This window comes from Stegostoma tigrinum, chromosome 16 (assembly GCF_030684315.1).
Source record: "Stegostoma tigrinum isolate sSteTig4 chromosome 16, sSteTig4.hap1, whole genome shotgun sequence".
Taxonomy (NCBI): Eukaryota; Metazoa; Chordata; class Chondrichthyes; order Orectolobiformes; family Stegostomatidae; genus Stegostoma; species Stegostoma tigrinum.
This window is the reverse complement of record NC_081369.1, coordinates 2,810,455-2,825,696: the sequence shown is the minus strand read 5'-3', so window position 1 is coordinate 2,825,696 and position 15,242 is coordinate 2,810,455. Positions and strand designations below refer to the sequence as shown.

General features: G+C 40.9%; 1 long non-coding RNA gene across 1 annotated transcript; it reads right to left on the bottom strand.

The window, feature by feature from the left end:
- Nucleotides 1-13,176: 13,176 nt before the first annotated feature.
- Nucleotides 13,177-14,779, bottom strand: LOC125459908 (uncharacterized). The gene is made up of 3 exons (XR_009446746.1): nt 14,734-14,779; nt 13,527-13,637; nt 13,177-13,386 (listed from the first exon to the last, which is right to left on the bottom strand). It is a non-coding gene; the product is annotated as an uncharacterized LOC125459908 (long non-coding RNA).
- Nucleotides 14,780-15,242: the final 463 nt, after the last annotated feature.

The following is a 15,242-nucleotide window of genomic DNA, read 5'->3' as shown; positions in this document are numbered from 1 at the left end:
AAGGAGAAGTGGTAGACAACCGAGCCCCTTGAACATTCTCCAACATGCATTCAGATTATCGTGGCATTAACCAAAATTTCTGACCTACAACACACTGCACTTCACCCTGTACCCACATCTTGTAGCCTTTGACTCTACTGTCCATCAAACATCTGCTGATTATATTTATTCTATGGTCTAAATACAATTGGCTGCTGGGGAAAAGAATGTTACAGTCAAATGACCTGCTGAAAGAATAACTTTTTTTAAAATTCAGTGTTACATAGGTGAGTCCTTTTCTGTAAATCTTCCAACCCACTGTTCTAGACTTAAGCACATGCGAAAATATCTTTCTGGTCTATACCCTATCAAATCTGCTCAGCTATTTCAAAATAATCTGCTCCCATTGTTGATAACTCCAATGACAATGGTCCAATCTGCATAAGCCTTCCTGATTAAACAGCTCCTTCAATGCAGGGACCTCACATGAACAATGCAGAATCCAATTTTCACCCACTTTAAGTGAGTATACAGAATTGTCCAAAGTACAAACCTGGATTGATTAGTAATCAAAAATTCCAGTTTATAATCTGAGGATATTGTTTTGTATCCCACCATGGGACCCGGTGAAATTTGAATTCAGTTACAAAAATCAGGAATTAAAATGTTAACCTAATTGTGACCACACAACAAATCTGCTTTACCAATGTCCCTTCGGAAAGTAAATTTGCCATCTGTACCAGACCTGGCCTACAGGTGACTCCAGACGCATGGCAATGTATTTGGCTACCAACTGCCACTTAAAAATCAAGCCTCATAAACCATTCAATTTAACAGAATCTTGAGATGGTTAATAAATTCTTGCCCAAGCAGCCTTACCTGCAGGTCATAAAAGAATAAAGCAAACCTCCAGACATGATCTTTTCCAGGCAAGTGAGGACAGGCAGGAAGAATGTGGAAAGGCTAAAAGGAGACTGCAATTCAGCATTATTTAAAAAAAGAAGGGAGGCAAAAGTGGCAACTATAGGCCAAAAAATTTAACAGCTGTTGGTGGAAATATATTGGAATAAATTGTAGAGGAAGTAAGTACCAGCAGAATATTTGGAAAGTCATCATCTATTATGAAGAGTCAACATGGCTTCATGAAAAGCAAATCACAGCTGACTAATTTATTTGAGTTTTTTGAGGCAGTTTCAACCAGAGTGGATTGAGGGGAACCAGTGGATGCGTTGTATTTGGGCTTCCAGAAGACTTTCAACGATTTACATCAAAAAAAGTTTCAGCTATAAGATAAGAGCCCATGTTATTGGTGGTAGTATAATGGTATGAAGTATTGGTTTATGAGCAGGAATCATAGAGTTGGTATGGGAATTTTTTTTCAGTTTGGTGACCTGTGATGAGTGGGGTTCCAAAGGGATCTGTACTGGCATCACAACTGATTGCAATATTCATTCATGGCTCAAAAGTCCTGTAGCTCAATATGCAGATAGAACAAAAATAAATGGAAAGACATTTTGTGACAAGGATAGAAACAATCTGCAGAGAGATATTGACAGATCATGCAAGGAGGCAAAAAGTTGGTAAATAGAATATCATGTGGGAAAATGTGTGAAGTTGTTCATTTTGGAAAGGAGAACAAAGAACACTATTATTTAAATGAGAAAAGATGCAGAAAGCTGCAACTCAAAGGTACTTGGGGAGAATTCTGCATGAAATACAGAAAACTGACATGCATTTACAACAGGTAATGGAATGTTGGCCTTTATTTCAAGGGTGTTGCAGTATAAGAGTAGGGAAGTGTTACTGCAAATGTACAAAATGGTGAGGCCACATCTGGACCACTATGCGCTGTTTTGGTCCTGTTATTTAAGGTAATCTATCATTTTATGAAAGGTATCTCAGAGAATGTTCACAAGGATGATCCACAGGATGGAAGGATGGAGAGGAAAGGCAAAACTTGTTGAGATTCCACAGACTGGAGCTTAGAAGAATGAGAGGGGAATGACATTGAAACAGGGAAGATTCTTAAAGGGTTTGGCAAAGTAAAGGCTAAGAGGGTGTTTCTCTTCATATGAAAGTCTCCGACCAGACACAGTCTCAGAATAAAGAGTTCCAATTTAAATTGAATTGAGGAGGAATTTCTTCTGTCAGCAGGTTGTGAATCTTTGGAACCCCTTCCCATGGAGAGACGTTGGGGCAGAGTCCTTGTGGATATTTAAGGTTGAGATAGAAAGATTCTTCATTAGGATGGCAATGAAGTGTCTAGGGGAAAGGGGAGGAAGGTTGGTTCAGCCATGCAACTATTGAATGGCAAAGCTGGCTGTGGGATCCGAACAGCCTACTCCTGTTCTTATCTCTTGTGAGCTTGTTAGAAAATTACAATGGCAAAAGTAATTTCAAATGTCTGCAATGAAGCTAGACATCAAACAGTAATTGAAGTAAGTAACCCATGTCTGACTAAACTAGTCAGAGCCTGAGAAGTCTCGCGGATATATCCCCATCAAAATTTACTTTCCTTTTCTTCTGATGGTTAAAGACCGAACCTATCTCATCCTTTTTAAAAGTTCATGAGACATTAGAAACAAAGCAGGCCATTCAGCATTTCAAACCCACACTGTCAGTCCTTTATGTTGCAATCACTCAAAAATTCAAGGCTGATTAGTGCAACAAGTTAAATTAGTCACCTTTGATCCAGATCTGCAGATTCCACACCTGAATTAAAGTAAATTGCTATTATTATGACCTATTCAATTAATCAAATTTATCGTGTCCGAGCCACAAAGTAAATTGGGATTTCACTCTGACTTAGGTCCATTCTGGAGAATTTCCCAACCAGCTAAACAGTTTACCTGCATCTGGTCCTCAAGTTCCTTTCTTTATTATGAACATATTTATTGGTCTCACCAATTAAGCCACAAAATTGATGAAATTCACACCATGTTGACGGAACATGCCCTTGTAATGCAAACTGTACAACCCATCCTGTAGATCTCAAAGGGCGATATATAACTCCTTTGAAGCACAGTACTCTAGACGGTCACTCAAAAGGCACTCACATAAAACGCATTATTTGTTCACTTTCACCTACCCACGTCATTGGAATATAAGTATTTGATACTTAAGCTTTGTAATGTTTGTGTGATTTGTGAACTTGGAATCACATATCACTGTGCCTTTTCATAGGGAATCTGACAGAACATGCACGCAGTTAAGACTGCCCAATGGCAAATTTATTTTCCATTAACCTCAGGCATTATTTATATACAAATCTCAGATTGTATAGGCTCCAAACAACTGTGCCAATCACTAACACTATAAGCATGTTAGCATTTTCAGTTTCTTCTGTTATTCCAAGTTTGATGCCTGAGAGACAGAACATATAACTTTTTCTGAATGTCTGTGTACCATTCTGGAATTGTTAAATGATAATTGCCACACAAAAAAAGAAATCTGCAGTTGTTCAAAAATCACAATGCAAAACATAAATAAAAAGCTAATAATCTCCACATATTGTAAGAGGCAGTCCCGTTGCAAAATGACTGAAAGCCAGGAAAGAGCTAAGGTTCTTGCAATGATATTGAACACAACCTTGGTGGGTGGCACAAAGAAGCATTTTAATACTTACCAACAAACAGCAACCAAGAATTATTAGTTACAGGATAAGAAAGAAGCAGAGTAAAATGACAAAGCAAAAACAATGTAAACCAAAAGAGAATGCTTGCAGGATAAGAAGTGAGCAATTCAAAAATAAAAATAAAAATTTCGCTCAATTTCATCGAGTCAAAAACAATTGACTTATCTGCCTTTGTGTTACAGCCCATGCATAAACCCCCTTACTTGGCAAAGTCATTCCATGTCGTGTGCCTTCCAAATTGTACCAGTCTAAACATCAACTCAGTGTTTGTATCCATGTCACCAAGCTTGCTGCCACCACAGTATCAAAACTAAAGGTTTTATCAGTGTAAATAAGAGATGACATTTTAGGTCAGGCAATGCATGCTATATGTGAGACCTTGCTTAGAATGTGTTTGTGTTTTCATTTGGTGTCAGACTGGTTTTGTTTTATTTTGGTAGACTTCTACTTCAATTACTTTCGACTGCTCCATTATAAGACAAAATTCAATCATAGAAGATAATCCTTACAGTGTGGAAACCTGCTATTTAGCCCATCAGGTGCATACTGTCCCTCCCAAACCCACCCCCTACCCTCTACCTGTATTTCCTATGGCTAATTCAGCAAGTCCATGTACCTCTAGATATGACAGGCAAATTTACGTGCCCTATCCACCGAACCAGTACATCTTTGGACTGAGAGAGGAAAGAAGAGCACCCAGAAGAATCCCAAAGAGACAGTGGGATAATGTGCAACCTCCATATAGACAGATGCCCAAGGCTGGAACTAAACCCAAGCCACTGGTGCTGTGAGGCAGCTGTGCTAACCACTAAGCCACTGTGCTGCTGAAATTGGCCATGTTTGCTGATAATTGCACAATGTTCATCACCATCAGAGCTCCTCTGATATTGACGCAGACCAGATCCATTGGCAGGAAGAACTGGACAACATTCAGACTTGGGTTGATAATTTGCGAATAACAAACATGCTACACAAAGGCAATAACCATTTCTAACAATTGAGACCCCTCATGTCCACCTAGACTTCACATTCTTCAGCACTGCCTTTGCCCAGTATTTCTCAAGCTCTCCTATGCTTTCAAATCCTGCCAAAGAAGGTTCTAAGTATTGCATTCCACGAACAAATCTGTAACTATGAGCATATGTTCATACTAATTATAAGTGGAAGTAGTCCATTCTTGAAGGTTGGCGAGAGGAGCAGAATTTCTTCAAGATGGGTTCAACATTTTTAGAGCTTGAGCACCTTAACCCATGCATTCCCCTAACCCCACACATCAGGCCTTTTTATCCCATTGGCTGCTATCGAACACTACCAGTTATCAGCCACAAATGGTCCCCATGAGCAGCCATTCATTTCCTCAAACTGACCTTTACCCACTCCTTCGGCTTCCATAGCTACCTGGACTATACATCCTCACACCCCACTTCCTGTAAAGACTCCATCCCATTCTCTCAGTTCTTCCGTCTCCGTTGCATGTGTTCAGAAGAAACCAACGTCAACAAGAGAGCCTCTGAAGTGTCCACCTTCTTCCTCAATCGAAGATCCCCTAGCTCTGTTGTTGACAGGGCCCTCAACCAGGCCCAACCCATCTCCTACACTTCTGCCCTCACTCCTTCTTTTCTCTCCCACAGCAGCAATAGGGTTTCCCTTATCATCTAAATAAAAAAAAACAGAAGAGCCGTGGATGTTGTAAATCAAGGACGAAAACAAAGTTCCTGGAAAAGCTCAGCAGGTCTGGAAGCATCTGTGAAGGAGAAAACAGAGTTAATGCTTCGGGTCCAGTGACCCTTCCTCAGGACTCTTATCCCTTATCCTCATCTACCATCCCACCAGAATCCACATCCAGAAGATCATCTGACACCATTTCAGCCACCTCCAGTGAAACACCTCCACCAGAAACATCTTCCCCTCCCCTCCCTTGTCCGCCTTATGCAGGGGTCATTCCCTCTGGGACACCCTGGTCCACACTTTCTTCACCCACAACACCTCCCCACAGCCCTATGGCACCTTCCCCTGTCAATAGAGAAGGTGCAACACCTGCTCATTTACCTCCTCCCTCCCGAGTATACAAGGGCCCAACATACCTTTCAGGTGATGCAACACTTCACCTGCACTTCCCAGAATTTAATCTACTGCATTTGCTGCTCACAGTGTGGCCTCCTCTACTTTGGGGAAATGAAGAGTAAACTTGGCGGCCGCTTCACAGAACATTTATGTTCTGGTCACAAAAAGACCCTGAACTACCTGTTGCCAGCCACTTCAATGCATCACCCTGCTCCCTGGCCAACATCTCTACTACCGTGTTCCTGTAAAGCCCAATGCAAGTTGGAGGAACAACATCTCTTTGTCCACTTGGGGATCCTATCACCCTCCGGACTCAATATTGAGTGCAATAATGTTAGGACCTAAGCTCTCCCATATCCCTGCCCCCTACCCAGCCTGCTATCACACATGCCCTGTTGATAGTCACTAACAATCCCCATTAAGTGTTCACCCTCCCAGACTGATCATTATCAACTCCTTTGTCTGTCCAACTGTCTCTCTCTCTCTCCCTCTCTTTGGGTTCTATTCTATCCTTTAAACCCTACCCCACACACATCCCTATTTTCTGCATATAAACTGATGATTTCCCAGCCAACATCAGTTCTGAGGAACGGCCAATGGATCTGAAACAATAACTCTATTTTTAACTTCACAGATGCTGCCAGACCTGCTGAGCTTCTCCAGCAACTTTGTTTCTGTTCCTGATTTACAGCATCCGCAGTTCTTTTGGCTTTTAATTTACAGATTAATTCCAGCTTTTCCTGGAGAAAATAATGATGAGTGCAATCTACTTTGAGCTAATGTTGAAAATTCTATCATGAATTTACTAGAGCAACTTGAGGAACAGCAGCATCTGCACAAAATTGATCAAAACAGCTGAAGTACAAACCCCAGGCACCAGGTTGTTGACTCAACAACAGATCAACAGAGATGTGGGATATTTCAGCAGAAAGCAGTCAGCCTCTTCTGGAGAATTCAGAATATCAAGAGTTAGAGAGTCACACAGCACAGAAATAGACCTTTTGGGCCAACCTAGCCATGTTGATCATATTTCCCAAACTAAACTCATCCCATTTGCCTGCATTTGGCCTGTATTCCTCTAAAGCTTTCCAGCCTCCCATTAACCTCAGTCTGTTTTGCACCCTCTTGAGCCACTCAACAAACATAAAAGGCCGGGAGAGAGATGAGTCCAGGGAAGACCATCACCACAATCTCTGGCTGAACTTGGGACACATGTGCCAAGGTAATGAATGGCAGAGGGAAGTATGTTCACTGTGCTGAGGTGTTAAAGGCTGGGATCAGGATCACTGCAATGAGGTGTTAATGATTGGATTTAGGATTACAGTCCTGAGGTGTTAAGACTGGGTTTAGGATTACCGTGCTGAGGTGTTAATGATTGGATTTAGGATTACCGTGCTGAGGTGTTAATGACTGGGTTAGGGATTACTGTGCTGAGGTGTTAAAGACTGGGTTTAGGATTACCATGCTGAGGTGTTAAAGACAGGTTTTAGGATTATTGTGCTGAGGTGTTAAAGACTGGGTTTAGGATTACCGTGCTGAGGTTTTAAAGACTGGGTTTAGGGTTACTGTGCCGAGGTATTAAAGACTTGGTTTGGGATTACTGTGCTGAGGTGTTAAAGAATGGGTTTAGGATTACCGTGCTGAGGTGTTAAAGACTGGGTTTAGGATTACCGTGCTGATGTGTTAAAGACTGGGTTTAGGATTATCGTGCTGAGGTGTTAAAGACTGGGTTTATGATTACCGTGCTGAGGTGTTAAAGACTGGGTTAAGGATTATCGTGCCGAGGTGTTAATGATGGGTTTAGGATTACTGGACTGAGGTATTAAAGACTGGCTTTAGGATTGTCGTGCTGTGGTGTTAAAGACTGGGTTTAGGATCGTCGTGCTGTGGTGTTAAAGACTGGGTTTAGGATTGCCACTCTGAGGTGTTAATGACTGGGTTTAGGATTATCATGCTGAGGTGTTAAAGGCTGGGTTTAGGATTACAATGCTGAGGTGTTACTGACTGGGTTTAGGATTGTCGTGCCGAGGTGTTAATGACTGAGTTCAGGTTTACTGTGCTGTGATGTTAATAACTGGGGACTGGGTTTGGTATTATCATGGTGAGGTGGTAAGGACGAGCTCGACACCATTGTGTTGTGGCCCTTCTGGTGCATGCCACAAGGCCATTTCTGTGCTGGGAAACCCAGATTGGGATTTGGACCCGAGGAGTTGCGCAAGAAGTTTCAAGGTGGCGGGAGACACATTCTGGTGGAGCGGTGAGGAGGGTGGGCTGCCTCTATATGCTTCACATTGTATCATACCTCCCTTCTGTGAGGTTTCTCACCCCCATCTCCCCTCACCATAGGCTGGGACAGTGGCGTGCTCTGGCCTGGGCTTGAGGTTTTGTTTTCAGAGGAGGGATGATCACAGCAGTGACAGCCATAGCTGCCCGTGTGACTGGGAGGCTTGGCGATGGTGTGACACTTTTTAATGTACCCCTCAGCTCCTTACAGACATGGAACCACATGATGTCTGCCATCTAGCAGGTACAATAGGCACCTCCCCCGACCATGGAGCACAGTGAATGCTTTTTCAGTCATCACCTCCCAGGACAAACTGATGAGGAGCGGTCACGGCAAGGAGTCGATGTCGCAGACGACATTGTCCTTCAGCCCAAGTAGAATGAGGGCTACCCCTGACATCACTTCCCAGAGCTGCTGCAAGTGGGGAAGGAGGAGAACCTCCCTGGCAGCAAGCTGCAAGATGTGCGATGCCCAACGTTAACCCCTTCTCCAAGGCCACATTCCCAGCCTGCTCAAATTGAAGGAAAAAGACAGCTTTGCCATACATTTTAGATGCTGTGAAATGGATGATGGACCAATGACACAGGCCATCTCCTTCATGCTGGCATGTCCAAGTGGGCATAACATTTTACCCTCAGGCTCTGAACAAAGAGCTTGCGGGGTGATGGGGTCAGAGCTGGGGCCAAACCAGCAGCAGCAGTTACCACAGTGTAGGAATGGTTGGGCTCTGCCAGAGATGGCCCTGGTCACCTCTTAGAGTCCGAGATGCATAGACTCATACCACACGGGAACAGACCCTTCAGTCCAACATATCCATGCCGACCATAATCCCAAACCTAACTAGACCCAACTGCCTGCTCCTGGCCCGTAACCATCCAAATCTTTCCTTTCTATGTATTTATCTAAATGTCTTTTTAAACGTTGCAATTTTACCGACATCCACCATTTCCTCAGGAAGTTCATTCCAAATATGAAGCAAACTTTGTGTAAAAGATTTGCTGCTCATGTCTTATTTAAACCTCTCCCCTCTCACATTAAAAACGTGCCCTTAGTTTTAAAATCCCCCATTAACTCCTCATTATTTTATTAGCTTCTATAAGGTCACTTTTCTACTTCCTGTGCTCCAATGAGAAAAGTCCAGATCTATCCAGCCTTTCTGTATAACTCAAACATTCTGTAGCCGGCAGCATCCTGGTAAATCACTTCTGCCCCCAGCTTAATAATATCCTTCCTAAAACTGGGCAAGCAGAGCTTGGCAATATATTCCAGAAGAGACCTTACAATGTCCTGTATAACCACAACATGACTTCCCAATGCCTATACTCAAGGGACTGAACAATGAAGACAAGTGTACCAAATGTCTTTTAAACACTCTGTCTATATGTGACACAAACTTCAAAGAATTATATACCTGCACCCCAAGGTCCCTCCATTCCACAGCACTGCTCAAGGCCCTATCTTTAATTGTATGAACTCCACCCATGTTTGTTGTACCAAAATGCAATTCCATTGCAATTTATCCAGATTGGACTCCACCTGCCGGTTTTCAACTCATTGACCCATTTGATCAAGATCCATTTGTAATTTGAGAAAACCCTCTTCGCTGTCCACTATGCCACCAATTCTGGTGTCATTCACAAATTTACTAAACATGCCTTCTGCAGTTTCATCTAAATCATTTTTATAAATGACAAACAAAAGAAGACCAGAATAGATCCCTGTGGAAAACTGCAAGTAACAGGCCTCCAGTCTGCAAAACAACCCCCCACCATCACTCTCTGCCTCCTGCCATTAGTCCAATTATGTGTTTGATTGGCAAGCTTACCCTGAATCTCGTGTGACCTAACTTTATTAATTAGTCTACCATGTAGAACCTTAAGAGTGAAAACTATAAATGCCCCAGACAAGGCAGCAGGCCCAGGGAGCACAAACAGCACATCCTCAGTAGGCCCAGGCAGCTCTAGCAGCACAGCCTCAGTGGGCCCAGGCAGATCCAGCAACAGAGCATCACGGGCCCCCAGTTAGCACCAGCAACACAGCCTCAGTGGGCCCAGGCAGCTCCAGCAACACAGGCTCATCACATGTTCTGCTTTATTTTGTCCATTTGATCTTTGAGACATTCTATGCTGTTTGTTACTATTCTGACTGGTCTTCTGACTGGCCAGTCAGTTTTATACAATTAAATAGTTATTACCCACAGTTTGAAATTCTCCTGAATTCTTTAGTGAAGAATACTAGGATCATCCACTTGAAATTTTTACTTATGATAACAAATACTCTGAATATTCTGAAATATCTACTGAAATATTGGCAACTGATTCTCTCCTAAGCAATCTCATAGCCTAATATTCATGTTCACTTCAGCTTGCTCATCTTTTCTGCCCACGCCTTAGCCCTTCTTACAGTTGAAAATATAAGTCTTGAACGGAGTCTTTTCAGTATCAAACTTGCTTTATAATTCAATCAAGTTATGATCATGGCTTGCTCAGGATGGGCATTACTCGAAAATCATTAACTAATTCTGTGGGAATACATAATACCAAGCCGAGTGTATGGTTAGTTCCATAGTGTACAGTTTTAAGAAACAATCTCAAATTAATCCTGTGAGTCTTCAATGAGTTAACTATTACCAAATTAATCTTTCTACTTCTTTTTACAGGTTAAATTCAGGCATGATTATTGTCCCTTTAGCCAAAGCATCCAACTTGTTTTTTTTCGTCTACTTTCTGTACATCGCCTACTATCCCTCTTCTCCTCACAAACCGATTCTCCACTCTACTCTGCTAAATTTAGGTCAGCTCCAACTGCTGCACACATACCATCTTTGAGACGTAGTGCTACTTCTTCACTTATACCAAGCTTCCTATGTTTCTTCATTGCCATAGACTGATCAATATTCAGAACTAAAAACTTCCCATCCTGTAGTAACATTTCCATAAGGATAAATCACATCATATTTAGCCATGTCAATGTGTGTTGTCAACGCTTTTGCTTTGTTAAAAATGTTACATGCATCGAAATGCAAAGCTTTCAGTTATGCTTTTATGTTATCTACGCTCCACTGCATCTTAGACCACAAGACCATACTATATTGGAGAGAATTAGGCCATTTAGCCCAGCGAGTCTGCTCCACCATTCGATCATGGTTTCTCATTCATTCTCGCCATAAGCCTTAATCTCCTCATGAATCAAGAAGCTACTTACCTTTGTCTTAAATATACTTAATGACTTAGCCTCTACTACCTTCTGTAGCAGTGAATTCCACAGATTCACAACCCTCTGACTGAAGAAATTTCCCCCCATCTCAGTTCTAAAGGGTCTGCCCTTCATTCTAATGTTTTGACCTTGGATCCTCATCCTTCCATGTGTGGAAACACCTTTTCCACATCCACGTGATCCAGGCATCTCAGTATTCTGTAAGTTTCAATGAGATTCTCTTCATCTTTCTAAACTCCAACTAGTTGAGACCCTGAGTCCTCAACCACTCCTTGTATGACATGCCCTTCATTCCTGAGATCAGTATTTTGAGCTTTTTATGTACTTCCCTCCCAATCCAATTTTAGGACATCTTTCTTTAGATATGGGCCCAAAGACTGCTCACAATATTCCAATGCAGTCTAACCAGATCCTTACATAGCCTTAGCAATACATCCCTGTTGTTATATTCTCACCTCCTTGAAATGAATGCTAACATTTCACTTACCTTCTTAATTGCAAACTGAATGTGCATATTAACTTTAAGAAGATCCTGAACTAGGGCTTATAAGTCCATTGTGCTCCGGATTTTTGATGACATTCCACATTTAGAAAAGAGCCAATGGCTGTATTATTCCCAACTGACTGCATAGTCTCATATTTTCCAAAATTGTATTCCATCTGCCACTTCTTTGCCCACTCTTCGAGACTATGTATGTCTTTCTTGATTATTTACATATTTAAGTTTTTTTTTGTTTTTGTCTGTATCCTTCATTTTATTGCATCAACTCAATCCCTCAATTTTTGTACACAGATATCTGGTCTTCTTTCAGAAGGAAGAAATAATTGTTCTGGAGGAAGTGCAGTGGACTTCATTTTATTGACTCGTTATGGTGAAAATGATGAAATAGGCCCATCTTGCTTCAAGTTTGAAAAGAAAAAAAATCATCTGCTGGTCTAATTGAAACATAAAGTGTTTAAATTTTTTGATCAGTAGATGGTAATAGGAGTTTGCCACTAGCTGTGGTATCTAGATTCATGACACAGACTAAACAGCCAATACATTCTGACTGAGATGAAAAGGAATGTACCTTTCTCAAAGTCTGGTCCATATTTGGATTTCTCTCCTCAGCTCTTTTTGAAGATGCCACCATTGAGAACAGGCAAAGAAATGATGGATACATTTTGAAATTAAAAGAGTTGCGTTATATGTATTCTGGAAAAGTCAATCGGGTAGACATTCCTGATTTTGGTTTGAGTGGTACTGTTGTCTTCCTGTAAATGTTTTGTTTTAAAGCCAATGGATGAACTGACATAACACAGTGTGAAGCTGGATGAACACAGCAGGCCAAGCAGCATCAGAAGAGCAAGAAAGCTTGAAGTTTCGGGTTGGGACCCTTCTTCAGGTGAACTGACAGTTTTCTTTTAAATGATGAAAACTATTTAAAGAAAAGTGTGGAAATGGTACTTTGACTTCAGAGTGTGATGAGAACTATAATCCAGAAATATATTTTTATGACTTGATACATTGTGAAGAAGCTCTTCACACAGCAAATGTTTGGTGTATGCAATTTTCTATTGGTAGGGTTTTTAGCTGTGATAAACACAAAGAAACTGAAGGAGAAGTTTGATAGCTACATCAGGAACAAATGTACAGAAGGATAGATTGGTGGGTTCAGGTTAATCAGGGTTGGGTGGAGATTCGGTGGAGTAGAAAGCCTAGGAGAGAACAGTTGAGCGTGTGGTCTGATTCTTATGTGCAGAAGGTACAATGCAAGGCTGCAATGCATTAGTGTGGATTCAGGTGGATGATCTAACTCTCCAATGTGATCAACTAGTGGGCACAAAAGGGACATCTACTGTCTTTAATATCTATAATAACTGATGTTAATTAATACATAGAATCCTTACTTTTACAGATATGGCTTATCCAAGGAGTACAGAGGCCCAGAAGTGAACGTATTTCTGTCTTTGCATCTTTGATTCTTTGCACCCTTTCTGATAGGCAATAATATGGTTTATAATAAGTCCAATTCAATCAGGCAGACATCATATCTGTTCAAGAAGATGGCTAGACCCAGTAAAACTGGATATTTTTCTTATACAATTCTGGATTCTCTGTTGGACTTGCTTATCTTCACGTTTTCAGTCTATTTCCTTGTTGTTGTTTTGGCAAATTGGTCATATCCAGAGACTCGTAAGTCGGATTTACTTCTGTCTCTTCTTTAATCTGTAAAAGTAACAAGGAAATATCAAGGGCAGCTGTTTGTCAAATTAACTTTTGTAGGTATTCAATGTACATCAATGGGAATAGGCACTTGTGTTGGAGCAGCCTTAGTTAGAAAACATTGTTTGGTTTTACAGTCGTACCATTGCATACAAAGTTTGGTCTTCCTTATTTCTGTGCTTTCTACTTCTCTTGTATTCTCTGAAGTTTAGAAGAGCATAAGATGGAAACTTCATCTCTCCTTGTTGTATTCTCTGAAGATAAATATTATAGAAATACCATCTGAGTCTTAATTATAAGTACAGTGCAGCATCAAAAATTGCTAACAGTATACATGAGATAAATCAGGCTTAAAGGATAACAGCATTGATCTTGTGGTTATACTGTTATTGTTTGATTCAGTCAAATTCTATGATCGTGGAAGATAAGAACAAGCTCCTGCCTGAGTGTAGTAAACCAAAATTGCATCAGAATTGCATCAGTGATAATGGGAACTGCAGATGCTGGAGAATCCAAGATAACAAAGTGTGAAGCTGGATGAACACAGCAGGCCAAGCAGCTCCTGAGATGCTGCTTGGCCTGCTTTGTTCATCCAGCTTCACACTTTGTTATCTTGCATCAGAATTGCTTTCACTTGAGCAATTCGTCACCCAGATGCCATTTACCTGCACTTAAAACCTTATCACCCAACAGTGAAAAGTGTGCTTCCAGGCATATGTGTCCTGCAGGCAATTTTCAAACCACTTGTCAATACATACAAATTGAGAATAAGCATTTCTGTGAATATGCATTCACAATTGACTTGCCTGAGACATAGAAATGGAATGATGAACAACAAAACAAATGCCCGGTTTTTAGAATTCAATGGAACAGAAAGACTATGGCTGGACTTGAATAATGACAGCACCCTTTCAATCCGTGCATGTCATATAGAATTTCATGTGGGCAATACAAGCGGATAACAGAATTAATGGAAAATGATCAAATGTCTTACACCAGGTACTTTAGATGTTTCTCTTCACAGCTTTGGCCTGTTCTGCTGAATATGCCAACATTTTCTGTTATATTTTGAGTGAGGATATGCCACTTTGTACACTTGAATAACTATCCAATCTACAGTGACACAATGTAAATAGTTTGCAGAAACTGGTGGTTTAGTTATGTATGGGTGTCATCGCAGAATTGAGTGATCATTAACCATGTATTTAGGGCAAATGCATCATTAGGAATGGATGAGCTTGGCATGAGGTGCTCTGATGTCACAGCAGTTCAGGAAATAATGATGTATGTGTGTTGTATGCTGTAACAACTTTCTATTTCTCAAATAACAAACATGATCAAGAAACAAACCTGTTCTTCGAACTGGCTGTTATCTTTGGAATTAACTGAAGTGACCTTGGTGCCTATTAGAGAACAACATTTTTATCAATGATCAATTTCATTTATAAACACCATTTGGCATCATGTCAGTCTAAAGTTATGCTGTGATCAAGTAACATGGCCAATCACATCACAATTAACACAGTGGCATTCCCTTTTATTATAGAATGAGAATAAGTTTGTTTTATAATTCAGAATTAGCTGATTTCAATTCACTGAACTTTGATAACTGCCTTCCATTAAGCATGAAATATGGTTCATCTTAATTTTCAAGAATAGAAAAATTAGCATGAGGGGTAGGTTGGGTTTTAGCCCCTTCTATTATTAGACTACTGGATTTCAGAGGGAAGAAGATCCCAAAGCTGGAGTGCATGGAAACCTATGCCCCAGACATGACTAATCAATCTTCCTGACACCGCAGCATTGAGTTGTAACTAAATAATCAAAACCAATTCTGAACATAGTTTGTGACAAGTCTT